Source organism: Desmodus rotundus, chromosome 7 (assembly GCF_022682495.2).
Source record: "Desmodus rotundus isolate HL8 chromosome 7, HLdesRot8A.1, whole genome shotgun sequence".
NCBI lineage: Eukaryota > Metazoa > Chordata > Mammalia > Chiroptera > Phyllostomidae > Desmodus > Desmodus rotundus.
The window spans coordinates 107,857,715-107,872,876 of record NC_071393.1 but is presented as its reverse complement, the minus strand read 5'-3'; positions in this window follow the sequence as shown (position 1 = coordinate 107,872,876).

Sequence of the window (15,162 nt, the reverse complement as noted above, 5' to 3'; positions counted from 1 at the left end):
CTTTTTCTAAGAGATTTTAAGTCCTTGGCTCTGTCCTGTCCTCTGAGCTTTGGCTTCACATGAATTTTGCCAAAAGCTGAGAGAACATCTTTGTGTATAATTCTGACTCCTCTGATTGTTTCCAGTTTTAGTGTAACACACAAAAAAAACCCCAAACACACAAACAAATAAAAAAAACAAAACAAGAGCCTGGACTTTCCTCCTGTTTTTTTGTCTTTTGTATTTGAAACTCGAAGCTACTCAGGGAAATAATGCATTGGATCAGATACTCTGATGCTGGATCAGCCTCTGCAGAGGAGACTGCTTTGATTCCTGTCCGAGGATGTGGGCTGTGCTGCGGTTACTATGATCCTGGGTGCCCAGCCCAGTCACCCCCATTCCAGAGGAAGTGCTCTCTGAGGCTAGTACGGAAGTGAGGCCTCTACTGGTGGTGGATTTGGTGTGAGGCAGGAGGGGCTGCTAGTTGCAGGAGTTCTGACCTAAATCTCCCACTGGGCCTAAACCTCAGGATTAGTCGGGACACTTATAAAACTTAACAGACTGTCCTGGGACTAGCCTGTCCAGGAATCGCCCTTCTCCAGGGGCGTGGGTCATTGCCATCAGGGACACTCATTCCTTAAGCCTTTCCTTAACCCCAGAAACAATTCTACAGTCGACGCTGGTGTAACCTAGCTCCTCTCACAGTTATGCTAGAAAAATCGAACGAGTGTTCTGAGAAGCGGAGTTCTTTTGTGAGGCAGTAGTGTTAAACCCAGTGTTAAAGCCATTAAACCCAGGGAGGCAGACTCTCTTCAGATGCCACCCAATTCCCCTCCAATGCCAGGGTAAGCATGGCGCCCGCTCTAGCTGAGTCTGGACACGGCCGATGAATCCTTCCCAAACCTGTGCTCCAGGTGTCTGTCACAGACTGATTGGCATGTAAAGTAAAATCCTTTCCTAACCCTGTTCAGCCTTCCCCAGATACAGAAAGCAACTCTTCCTGTATAATCAAGGAAGAAAGAGAAAAGGGAGATGGATCTTCTAACATTTAACAAGCAACTGTTGTGTGAAAACTTGTGCACACTTCCTACATTCAGTCCTGTCAAATCAGAGGGGTGGGCGTCATGACTCCCAATGTTCTAAATGGAAAAAGTCGCGGGCCCACAGTCGCAGAGGTGGGAGGTCAAGTGATGGAGCGGGATTCATGTCCAAGTCTGAATCTGAAGGCCACATCACACTTGCTCTTCAAGCCTTTGGAGAATCATTGTTAATAATCAATTAGTTGTATGATTTTAAATGTATAATGTAGGGATGGGTAATGGCTGGGAATAATTTCACAGTTTACTGTGCATTTATTAATTCCTGCAACAGATGTTTATTGAGCACTTCCCAGGTACTGGGGGTATTGTGGTGAACAAAGCAGATAAAAAAATTATGGCCCTGTGGAACTTACATTCTAGTGGGAGGAGGTAAACAATTAACACTGCACATAGTAAGTGTGCAAATTATCTTCATAGGCGATACGTACTATGGGAAAATAAGGAGACTGTGGCAAGAGGAGGATAATTGGCCTGGAAAGAGGGGCAGGTTCTCAAAGACTGAATGTTTAATAAGGAGTGTCTGATACGTGGGGGAAGATTATTTTATTTTATTTTTTTAAATAACTTTAATTTTTTATTGTGATTCAATTACAGTTGTGTGCCTTTTCTCCCCATCCCTCCACCCTACCCCAGCTGAACCCCCCTCCCTCCCCCACCTCCACCCTCCCCCTTGATTTTGTCCATGTGTCCTGTATAGTAGTTCCTGTGGGGAAGATTATCTTAGACAGTAGGACTAGCCTGTTCAAAGACCCCAACATGAGGGTATCCCTAGAATGTTTGAGCTCCAGGGTGCCTGGAACACAGTGAGCGAGGGATAAAGTGATGGAGGGCGCAGATTGCCAGGCTGAGGAGCCTCTTAGGTCATGGTATGGACTTCGGCCAAGTGTGATGGGGAGCCACGGAAGGGCTGGAGCAGAGGAGTGAAAAAGGCTTCATTGCTGAGAATTTGGTTTTTTCCCTGGAACATGATGGTGTTCCTCACCAGACATATGGAAAAACAAAACAAAACAAAACAAATGCCCAGATTATGTATTATTGGGGTAGATTTGAAAATCCTAAGTGCTATAGGAGAACCTGAAGAAATGCTCTCAGAGTGGATTGGGAATTGGTTCAAACTGCTAACCGTTCAACTTTTCTGTGTGATGTGTTCCCTGACTTAGCACCTGACAGAGCTTTGAAAGCGGTCTTCGGTAAAAAGTCACGCTGTGATTTTTGGATCCTCTGCTTAATTCAGTGATGAGCTCTCTGAAAGACCCATCCTAGATTGCCATTCCTGATGTCCACAATTGTGACTTAAGATTTTAAAGTTTATTGGAAATGAAATATCAGAAAATAAACCATCTAAATGTGGATGGAAACTGATCTAAGTTGACATGACATTGGATGCCTTGGTGAAACAGAAGTAGAACAATATTCTACTTCTCAGTTATACATAACCACTGTTGTTTTATTTTTAAATTATATTTTTATTATTTAATATTGAGGTGAACCTTTGTTTCTTTTCTTAACCTAAAATTCATGACACTGTGTCACCTGACTGCCCATCAAAAGCCAGGGTTACCCTAGGCTAGATCACGCATATAGCCTTTGGAAAAATGTTTGGACCGTGTTCAAGGGTCCTGGGAAGCCACTGGGAAGCCACTGGCATGTGGGGAATGACATGCTCTTGTCCGTGTTTTTAATAAAGATCCTCCAGTTGTTGTATTAGGTGGAGAGTTACAAATGTGCAATTGGGGAGATCAATAAAAGGCGGGTGTACTTGAGAGATGATGATTGCTGGGACTGAAGTGGTATCAAGGTAGACAGTAATATCGAACAATTATTGAGTACTTACTGTAAGAATCCTATGAAATAGAAATCAGTATTGGTCCCAACTTTACAGATGAGGTAACAGGCACAGTGAGGCAAAGTACTAACTTATCCAAGGTCACACAGCTCTGAGGTTGGAGCTTGGATTTCAATCCAAGTAATCTGATTCTACAAATTGTGACTTTAGTCTATATTACCTTGCCTCTCTTAGATGGAGATGAGAAAGGAAGATAAAGACGTATTGGAGATAGGATCAAGAGGATTGGTAACTGATTGGCTGTGGTGGTGAGGAAGGTGATGATGCAGAGGCGACACCCATGTTTCTCCCTGAATCGACTACAGGAGTCAATATTTATTGAAACAGATTTGGAGGGGAAGATCAAGAGTGCAGTTTGGCACGTACAGGTTACGATGCCTGTGAGACAGCTAAGTGAAGATACTTAGTAGGCTGTGGCCCATGTGGCATTGCAGCCAGGAGAGTTCTGGGCTGGAGGTACCCTCTGGGAACCAGCAGTTCACTGGAAACTGTGCCTGTGCTTTCAGGTGGCCCCCCAGCGATGACGTAATGATAGGTAACAGGTCCCAGTGCTATGCTGATGGAGTGGACTAGTAGAGGAGCTGTGGATCTTTGGATCTGAGGTGTGCTGTATATTATAGTATGGACTCGTGCCATCCAAAGTTTAGCTTTCTGGATGTAGGTGGTTAATAATGTTCACTGGAAACAGTCTCACGCCTCAGACATTTCCAATGAAACTACTGTGAAAGAAAAGCACTCTGAAAAAAAATAGCCACTTCAACCATGTGCATGAATACTTAAAATTGTCTCTTTAATGAATAGCTCTAAGGATCTGTATTCTTAGTTTGCTAAGACATAAACATCATTTTTTTAAAGTTCTAGACCTCACCAATATTATTAATCAAGATAGTATTGAAAACAATAACTTATTTTATGTTTTAATAACCTCATGTTTTAAAAGTTACATTTAAGCATTTTTAAATTTATTGAATTTAAAGAAGAGTTACAAGAATAGTGCAAAGAACTCTTATAAATCCTTTACCCAGATTCACCAATTATTAACACTTTGTCACATCTGCTTTATTATGCCTCCTCTCTTCATACGTACACAGTATTTCCAGAACCTATGCTGCAGACATTATATTCAATTACTTCTCAATACTTAAGCATATATTTCCTAAGAATGCACTCATTTAGCAAAGTCAGGAAATATAACATCTTGGTCATTTGCAGTTTATATTCAAATTTGTAAATAGCCATAATTGCAAAATAAAAACAATTATTTAAAAAGTCCCCCAAATCCCAGATTTCTTCATAGCAATTTCCCCCTTAATAGGGGATCCAACATTTAGTTATCCTGCCTTTTTAAATCTCCTATAGTTTGGACAGTTTCTCAGACTTTGTCTTTCAAGGTGTAAATTTTGAAGCACATGGGCTAATGTTTTTAAAATGTGTCTCACTTTAGGTTTGTCTGATGGGTCCCCAGGGTCAGACGCAGGTCATGCATTTCTGGTAGGAGTGCTATGGAAGTGGGGTTGTACTGTTCTCAGTGTATCGTGTCTGGAGGCAAATGAGGCTGTTTTACCTGATTTTTAACGATGTTGTCTTTGGTACTTGGTTGAAGTGGTATTTGCCAAGTTTCCCCACAATAAAGTTATAATAACATTAATTAGTCTAAGGCAGTTAAATTTTAAGGTAAAACTTTCCCCCTAAAAGCTATATTTTATAACAAGATCTGGTTTGCCAATTGCCAGATCCCTAGGAGGGAGATGCATTAGGAATCTAGCAGCCAGCCAATGGGATCCAGGACCGATATTTATTTGTTTAGTATCTGATGCTCTGATTTACATCTCTCAATCATGCCACAGGGCTGAGTTGGAGGGGTGGTGGTACAAGATCATGTTCACGATGTGGTTCCAGCCATTCTTAGAAGAGAACATCTGGTCTTAGCACCACCCCAGCTTTCCCTTACAATCCAGTTCTAAAGAGAGGCTACCTGATTTTTATTCAATGTGCACCCAAATTATTTTATATAAATTTTCATTGCCTTATTTTCCCCCTTTACATGGATTCTAATATTCTTAATATCCTGAAATTGGGTATTAGCCTTTTTTCCTTGTCTCTTATTCCCTACATTTATTAATCTTAGAATGCCAAAATAGACCTTAAAACATCAAAAATCTACTCATATAAACATGAAGAAATATACAACTGGATTTATTTTCATTTTATTCTTGAATTAAATGATTATTCTCTCAGTCCTGTTACCAGTTTTAACACCAATTCTGTAACAACCACTAAAAGCAACATATTTGTGTAAGGCTTTATGCGTATTTCAATCCATTTTTATTTTATAAACTTCTAATGAGTCATCCAGTATGAATTTTGGCAGCCTAGTGTAAAATAGTACAGTTCTGTGATTTTCCAGACTTTGGTAACATCGGGACACATTTTGCCTTGTTCCACATCTCTTCAAAGCTCCCAACAAGTTGACCAAAATTCTTGCTGCTTAAGGACAGTAGATGAGATTTCAGAGAGAATTCCTTCCGGGCATAAATATTTAAACAAAGCATTTGTTCTTAATTCCCTCCCATAAAAATTAGCTTTCCAGTTCTCTGTTTCTAGTTATTTAACCCTCAAATGAACTTCATTGGGTTAAAGACAATAAAGGAAAATTTATTCCATTTAATCATTCCATGATTGACCCCCAAGCTAATGGAATGAACCACAACACAGAAAGTGTGTTTTATGCTGTTAAGTAGTGTATCAAATTCAGTAAAAAAAAATGTGCCTTATTTACAATTAGTAAATAAAAAGATACTGAATCTCCAAGTTGAAACAGGAACCTCATTTGGCCAAGAATTGAAACTGTACACTTGAAAAACACACATTGCTACCATGAGCAACTGCTCTTAGGTTGGACGCTTCGAGTGCTCTTAGAATCCTTTCCAACTAAAGTCACAATTGTGTAAAGTATTTTTTCACAGCCTCGAATACATTATGCCGCGTAATAAATTATAAGAAATTCTCTTTCACGACATTGTTTTAGACTATCTTATAGTGGTCAACTTCAGCAAGACAGTTTTCCTGTTGGGGAATACTGAAAGACACTAATAATTTTTTAAAATTATTTTATTGTTGTTCAATTACAGTTGTCTGCATTTACCCCCCACCACTCCCTCTCCACCCCAGCCATCCCCTCCTCCCTCCCCTGCTTCCACCACCCTTTGGTTTTGTCCAAGTGTCCTTTACAGTAGTTCCTGAAAACCCTTCCCCTCTTCCCCCCATTATCCCCTCCCACCTCCCCTCTGGTTACTGACAGATTGTACTTAATTTCAATGTCTCTGGTTATATTTTGCTTGCTTTTTTCTTTTGTTGATTATGTTCCAGTTAAAAGTGAGATCATATGGTATTTGTCCCTCACCACCTGGCTTATTTCACTTAGCATAATGCTCTCCAGTTCCATCCATGCTATTGCAAAGGGTAGGAGCTCCTTCTTTCTTTCTGCTGCGTAATATTCCATAGTGTAAATGTACCACAGTTTTTTGATCCACTCATTTGCTGATGGGTACTTAGGTTGCTTCCAGCACTTGGCTATTGTAAATTGTGCTGCTCTGAACATTGGGGTGCATAGGTTCTTTTGGATTGTTGTTTCAGGGTGAAAGACACTAATAATTTTATAATGTTCCTATCATTTCCCCTTTATAAAAATGAATATCAACAAATTCCAAATTGGCCTCAAGCATTATTTAAAACTAAGGCACAGAGGGTTTATTAATTAGGTTAAGACTAAGATACCATAACAAAGAAACTGTGAATAATACTGTGATTTGAAGAGCACAGAAGCATATTTCTCTTTCTGAGTCTAGGCTGGTGGGCATGTTGGTTCTATGTACTTATTCAGGACACCATGTTCCTCTCACTTGCTCCTTTACTATTTTCTAGGATGTTGTCTGTTTTTGCTTGGTTGAAATGAGGCTTTGGGCCCATCCGTGTTCCAGTCCTTCAGAAAAGGAAGAGAACCTGAAGAAGTGCATGTCTGATGTCTTTAAGGTCCAGACCAAGAAATAGCACACAATTTGTCCTGCTTACCACATTACCTTCCTTAATCACATTATTACTAAATGTAAGGGAGGCTGGGAAATGTAGTCCAGCTGGGCAGTCTTGTACCCATTGAAAATTGTATTACTGTGGAAGAAGGGGTGGGCATCTAGCTCCCCAGAAAGGCTGGGTAACTTGCCTAAGGTCACACAGCTAGTAAGTGGAAGATCAAGTGGAATTCAAACCCAGGCAGTCTTGTCCTTTAAATAGTGGCCTTAAATATTGTTTCAGTTCTCATTGCTGTATAACAATGATCATAAAATGTCTGTCTGTTGGCTGGGTGGTTCTTCTGTTGCCTACAGACTCTCATGTGGTTACATTCAGCTGGTGGACTGGTTCAAGACTGGGTGCAGCTGGACCCAGTCAGAGTGAGGCACCTTCATTTTCTTCTTGTGGCTTCTTGACTAGCTTGGCCTTCCCTTACAGCACTGTATTCTCAAGGAAGCATTCCAACAAGGAATGTCTAGGAGCATGGATATGGAAGCTGTAAGTTCTGAGAAAGTCTGGCATTGGAGCCACACATCTTCACTTCTACTGCATTCTTTTAATAGAATCAAGTCAGAGGGGCCAATGCAGATTTAAGGGGGTGGAGGCTCCAGAGCTTTATGAGAGTAGTGGAAAACTCTGATGTCAATGGGTATATGGGGTGGGAACTACTGTTGTGACTATCTTGCTAAACATTTTACAAAAAATACTAGGCAATTCCATTTCTCAAAATCCAGGACTGATGAGTGCCTAGGGAAGTTACGGTCCGAGAGACGCTCTGATTCAGTTTTGAAATTCAAATAACAGATTTATAGGATCTGTGGTCTTCCCGTTTTCATTCTGCCCTAGGGGAAGATCATGACAGAAAGTGTGCAGGGTTAGGTTAAGAGACTAAGAAAGAATGGTCTTGAATGGGCCATTGCTTTCCTTTGATATAATATGCTACATCTGAAGTGAGTTTAAGGAACTAGGAAGCTTCATGAGTGGATATGTGTTAGTTTTGTTCTTAGACAGCACTCCAGGTTGGGAATGAGCTCATCTGGGGAAAACAGGAGAAGATGCCCCCTGAATTAAAAGACCTGGATCTTAGGGCTAGGATGCCTCTAACTTTAGAAGGAGAGTCTGTGAGAAGCAGAGAACCTCTCTAGAGCAAAGTAGAGGGACCAGAGTTGTTTCAAGTAAGAGTCAGGGATCTGGACAGCAGTCAACAGTGGGAAGTAAAATTCACTGGGTGTGATGGGCAAAGGGATCACTTGGGACTGGGAGCATGGAAGACGAGGAGAGTGAGAAGAGCTGAAGGCTCACATGGAAACCTGAGATAAGTGACTCCTGAAATCTGCATGGGCGGTGAATGTCTCCCATTTACACTCACATCCTTAGAGGCAAATTAGTGTTAAGCATGTGGTAGATACTCATAAATGTTTATTTAAGTAAAGTGATTTTAAACTGAAGAAGTGAGAAAATTCCTAACTAATAAAGTCTAGCATAGTGGGTGTTAACAAAAAGGAGACTAGTTGGTAGTGAATGGTCAGAATCTGTGATTTTGAAAATTGAGGGAAGGGGGGATTTGTCTCTGCATGTGATGTGGGGAGGGGTGCTTGAAAGAGCCATGGTAGCTTTCTGCTCTGGTCTCTGATCTGATGGGGAATACAGTCTCTATGTGCCCGTTCCTGGGCTCTTGTAGGACATAATTTGACTCTCAGTAAAAACCAAATTCATGAAACAGTGGGGCATTTTAAAGATGCTTTACTAAATTGTATAGCTAAATTTCCAAATCTCGAAGGTGGATGTTCCCAGTTGTGCTATATTACTGATTTTCAACTAGCTCCACATTTTTAAGTCTCTTTCAGTATGGCCATACTGTTCTTAGCACCGATTCTGTGCTTCCTCTTTGTCCTCAGGTTTATGTGTGCTATCAAATCTAACTTTTAAATTTCCTCCTTTTTTGTCACTGAGGTTTATCACTTTAGGCAAAGTAAAATTCCCTGTAGGTTTTAGTGAGTAGCATTTTTAGCAGCTGTTAGTTGGAGCTTATGTTATACCGTATAGTGTTTAAGATTTGTTGATTATATCAACCCAAGAACAAAGATGCAGCCTGAGTTTTTGTATAAATTGCCTTTGGAGTTCCAATACTATATTGCAAGGATATATATCAGAATCAGGGTAGAAAGCCTTCTCCTTCTGGTTATGATATAGAAGAATAGTAAAGATATTTGCTCCTGTGGTAGCAATCACTAAAATCCCAGATAAAATTAAAATTATTCTTGTATATGCGAATAATGAAGAGAGTGACTACAGGGAGCCTTGAAGAACTTAATGGGGGAAAAGTAAAAACAAAACAAAACTATTATATTCAGTGTTTTTTTATACACATTGTCTAGAATGCAATAAAATACAATAACAAATTGAGAAGTGAAAAATAGCAAAAGTATTTGACTTATAATTAAGAAAAAAGTTGACTCATAATTAAGAGCCACAAGACACAAGTTAATATATGACTTAGTGAAATTGTCAGGCAAGGACATCAAAACATCTATCATACATATTTAAAAATAATTTATAGAAAGGATGGATATAATATGTGAAGAGAGGGGATTTCAGGAGAGAAATAGAAATTCTAAATAAAAGCCAAATGAAAATGATCAAATTTAAACATGAAGTTTCTGCAATTAAAAAATAAATAAATAGTATAGGGTTAAACTAGATTGGGCATGTGGAAGAAAAGATCAGTCAATTTAAAAGCATGTCAGTAAAAAGTTACTCAAAAGAGGCAGAGAGATTAAAAAAGGTTTTAAAAAAGTGAGCTGTAGGGTAGGATTAAGCAGTTGACAGTAGTGCTGTAATTGGAGTACCAGAGGAGAGAAAAGAGAAAATAGGGCCAGGAATTTTCCACATATGATGAAAACCATCAACTCATGAATCCATGAGGCTGAAGAAACCTCAAACAAAAACTCACCTGGATGGTCTAACTCCTGAAAACCAATGATAAAGAGAAAATCATTAAAGTAACCAGATAAAACAGCCAACGATAGAGAAAAATCAAAGCCCAAATTGGATCTTCGAGAGGATGAATAAGATCGGTGAACTCCAAGCAAAGTCAATGAAGACAAAAGTCCTCCACAAATTATTAATAGTGAGAATGAAAGACTGAACAAAACAGATCTTAAACATTAAAATTATGGGAGAATATTACAAAAAACTTTGTGCTAAGATATTTTACAATGTGATTGAAAAGGACAAGTTCCTTGAAAGACACAACTCGTAAAATCACATAAGAGATAGAGACTATAAATAGGTAAAACACTAAAGAACAAAATTGGAATTACATTATCTGATTTCAAAGTTAACTATAAAGATACCGTAATCAAGACTGCATGATATTATTAGATCTATAGATCTATAGATCTATTATAAGAAACTGGACAAAAGACTTGAATAGTCATTTTACTAAGAAGGTGTGAAATAGACAAAACATAGAAATGGTCAACATCATTTGTCATCAGGAGAATTCAATTGAAAACCACAATGAGATGCCATGTCACACCTACCAGAATGGCTAAAATAAAAAGACTGACAAAAGCCCTGACTGGTGTGGCTCAGTGGAATGAGCACTGGCCTGTGAGCTGAGGGGTCACTGGTTCAATTTCCTGTCAGGGCACATGCCTGGGTTGCAGGCCAGGCCCTGGTTGGGGGTGTGGGAGAGGAGCTGATTGGTGTTTCTCTTGCACATTGATGTTTCTTTCCCTCATTTTCCCCCCCCCCCCTCTCTACGAAAATAAATAAATCTTAAAAAAAAAAGACTGACAACATCAGATGTTAGTGAGGGTGTGGAGCAACTGGAACTCTCATACTTTGCTACTGGGAATGTAAAATAGTACAACTATTTTGGAAAAAACTTTGGCAATTTTTTAAAATAAAGTTAAATGTATAACTACTTTATGATCCAGTAATTCTGCTCCTGGGTATTTTGCCAAGAGAAGTGAAAAGTGTATGTTCACAAAAAGATTTGTATTAGAGAGGATGTGGAGAAAAGGGAACCCTAGGGCACTGTTGGTGGAATGCAGACTGGTGCAGCCACTGTGGAAAACAGTATGGAATTTCCTCAGAAAACTAAAAGTGGAACTGCCTTTTGACCCAGCAATTCCGCTGCTGGGGTTATACCCTAAAACCCCTGAAACACCAATCCAAAAGAACCTATGCACCCCAATGTTCATAGCAGCACAATTTACAATAGCCAAGTACTGGAAGCAACCTAAGTGCCCATCAGCAAACGAGTGGATCCAAAAACTATGGTATATCTACACAATGGAATTCTACGCAGCAGAGAGAAAGAAGGAGCTCCTACCCTTTGCAACAGCATGGATGGAACTGGAGAGCATTATGTTAAGTGAAATAAGCCAGGTGGTGAGGGACAAATACCATATGATCTCACCTTTAACTGGAACATAATAAGTAGAAGAAAAAAGGAAACAAAATATAACCAGAGACATTGAAGTTAAGAACAATCTAACAATGGTAGGGGGGAGTGGGGAGGGGACAGTGAGGAGAGGGGATTACAGGAACTACTATAAAGGACATATGGACAAAATCAAGGGGGAGGGTGGAGGTGGGGGAGGGAGGGGGGTTCACCTGGGGTGGGGTGGAAGGATGCGGAGAAAAGGCACACAACTGTAATTGAACAACAAAATAATTAAACAAACAGAAAAAAACAAAAAGATTTGTATAAGAATGTTTATAACAGCTGTATTTATAGTAGCCTCAAACTGAGACTAAACCACATGTCCATACACAGGAAAATAGAAAAATACTCATACAACGGAATACTGCATAACAATGAATGAATGAACGATTGCTAATTGTAATGTGGGCAAATCTAAGAGCTATAATGTTGAATGAAAGTAACCAGCCAAAAAAGAGCCATAGTACTGTATTATTTCTTTTATATGACATTCAAGAACAAGGACAACTCATCTACAATAGTAGAAATCGGAATAATTATTACCACAAGGAGGTGACTAAATGGAGCAAAGTAAACTTTGTAGGGTGATTGAAATGTTCTATTACTAGATTGGGGTTAATTGGGCTTATATAATTTCAAAATTCACCAGAATGTACACTTAATATCTCTGCATTTCACTGTGTGTAATAATTCAATTAAAACAGAATCACAGTAAGGAATTGAATGTTACAAAGAAAAATAAGAGAAAACGCTCTTGTAGCCCATGTTCTATAATACAGTAGATAAAATTTGTTCAAATTTAACCTGGACTGGTAATTTATTTTATTTAACAAAAGTGTTTTGAATACATCCCGTGTTCATGAGGCATGTTCTAGGACCTCGCAAACAGAGCAAAAAGTAGCCTGGCTCCCATACACTTTACATTTTAGCAGAGGTAAAGAATGTGTGGGGGTGGGGTGGAAGAAGAAGGAAAACTATAAACAAACAAACAAACAACTCTATACATAAATGATTTCGGGTTTGTGCCATGAAGAAAACTGACTGGGAGGAGGAGGGGGGTAGAAATATTTTAGATCAAGTAGTGAATGATGACTTCTTTGAGCAGGTGACACGTGAGCTGAATCTTAGATGATAAGAACGAGCCACCGTGTGAAGATGTGCAGGAAGAGGGTTTGGGACAAAGGGAAGAGCCGGAGTGCTTGCCCTCCAGTGACCGTAAGTGTGGCACATTGAAAGAACAGCAGGAGGCCTGTGTGACAAGAGCATAGCAGGTTAGGGAGTACATGTGGGCGATCTTGTATCGGCTCTGTATGCTATATGGATTTCATTGATTGTTTTGGATATAAATATTCCTAGTTAGTATCCAGATCATTTTCTGCATATAGAGTTTGCATGGGAATATGCTTTGCAAACTGAAAATAACTAAATACTGGATAGTTTTGCTATTATTTCTTAAGTATATTTTATTGATTATGCTATTACAGTTTTCCCAATTTTTTTCTCCCCTTTTTCCCCCTCTTCTCTGCACCCCCCACACCCTCCAGCATTCCCCAGCACTGTTAGTTCATGTCCATGGGTTGTACATATAACTTTTTTGGCTTCCCCACTTCCTATACTATTCTTAACCTCTCCCTGTCTATTTTGTGCCTACCTATTATGCTTCTTATTCCCTATACCTTTTCCCTCATTCTCCTTCCCTCTTCTCCCCACTGATAACCCTCCATGTGATCTCCATTTCTATGATTCTGTTCCTGTTTTAGTTGTTTCCTTAGTTTGCTTTTGTTTTTGTTTTAGGTATGGTTGTTAATAAGTCTGAGTTTGTGGTCATTTTACTGTTCATAGTTTTTGATCTTCTATTTCTTAGATAAGTCCCTTTAACATTTCATATAATAAGGGCTTGGTGATGATGAACTCCTTTAATTTGGCCTTATCTGGGAAGCACTTTATCTGCCCTCCCATTCTAAATGATAGCTTTGCTGCATAGAGTAATCTTGGATGTAGGTCCTTGCCTTTCCTGACTTTGAATACTTCTTTCCAGCCCCTTCTTGCCTGCAAGGTTTCTTTTGAGAAATCAGCTGATAGCCTTGTGAGAACTCCTTTGTAGGTAACTGTCTCCTTTTCTCTTGTTGTTTTTAAGATCCTCTCCTTATCATTAATCTTGGATAATGTAATTATGATATGTCTTGGTGTGTTCCTCCTTGGGTCCAATTTCTTTGGGACTTTCTGGGATTCCTGGACTTCTTGTAAGCCTATTTCCTTCACTAGATTGGGGAAGTTTTCTTTCATTATTTGTTCAAGTAAGTTTTCAATTTCTTGCTCTTCTTCTTCTCCTTCTGGCACTCCTCTGATTCTGATGTTGGCGCATTTGAAGTTGTCCTAGAGATTCCTAAGCCTCTCCTCATTTTTCTTGAGTTTTGTTTCTTCATTCTCTTCCAGTTGGATGTTTTTTCTTCCTTTTGTTATAAATTGTTGGTTTAAGTCACGGTTTCCTTCCCTTCACTGTTGGTTCCCTGTATATTTTCCTTTATTTCATTTTAGGTAGCCTTCATTTTGTGACTGAATTCAACCATTTCTGTGAGCTTACCAGTATTTTGAACTCTGCATCAGATACGTTGTCTATCTCCTCATCGCTTAGTTCTTTTTCTGGAATTTTGATCTGTTCTTTCACTTGAGCCATATTTCTTTGTCTCTGTGTGCCTGTTACATGCCTTAGTTACATGTGTGCCTAAGGGGTGGAGCCTTAGGTATTTGCCAGGGCAGGGCAACCCTCTTTACTGCATTGGGGTGCTGTCTGTGGGAGAGGGGTCAGAGAGGCAACAATGCTGCTTGCTTGGCTCTCATCCCACTTTCCGTCACTTCCCTCCCTTCCCACAAGTGAATTGTGCCATTTCAGGTGGTGATTCGCAGGTGGGTGGGTTTGTGTATGTTTTAGGACCCTGTCAGTCTCTCCAACAGACTCTGGTGTGAGACTGGGAGTTTCCCCTGCTGCTGCAAACCCCACAGATTTTTACAGCCAGGGGTTTTGAGTCTTTAGATTCCTGCACCGGAACCCTGGGTTTCATGGTTTTCTCGCTCCCCTGTTGTTCCTCACAGCCTATCTGTGCATGAATGTGGGATCACCTGCATGGTCCACCACCTTGCCACACATCCTCTCCGCCCTGGCTGCCTGTCTCTGCCACTCCTGCCAGTCAAGGAGTTTCTTTAACTCCTTGGTTGTTGGACTTCTATGAAAATGATTTTCTAGAAGTTCTGGTTCTTTGTTTTTACATTGGTTGTTATCCTTCTTTTGGTTGTGTGAGGAAGCAAAGCATTTCTGCCTACATCTCCATCTCGGCCAGCACCTAAAACAGTCTGTTTTTGCTATTATTTTTAATTGTTAAATATCTGTATGTTTTATCAATGAACCCTACTTGTAATAACTCTGCTTTTATATTGCTTAGTAATCTATGTTATAGTGGAGCAATTAGAAAACCACAGATAGAGTAAAAGAATAAAAAAAGTAAAGCCCTGCGGTTGTCTTACATAATTCTGGACATAATCATGTACATTAACCAACCATGGTGTAGTGTTCTTAAAATTGATAACACTAGTCTATTTCCATGGCACTTAGTATATATTACTTTAAAGGCTACATAGTGAACTGCTACACAAACATAATGAATCTTGAATATTCGGGTTGTTTTCTACTCATCATTATATACAAATGCACATCT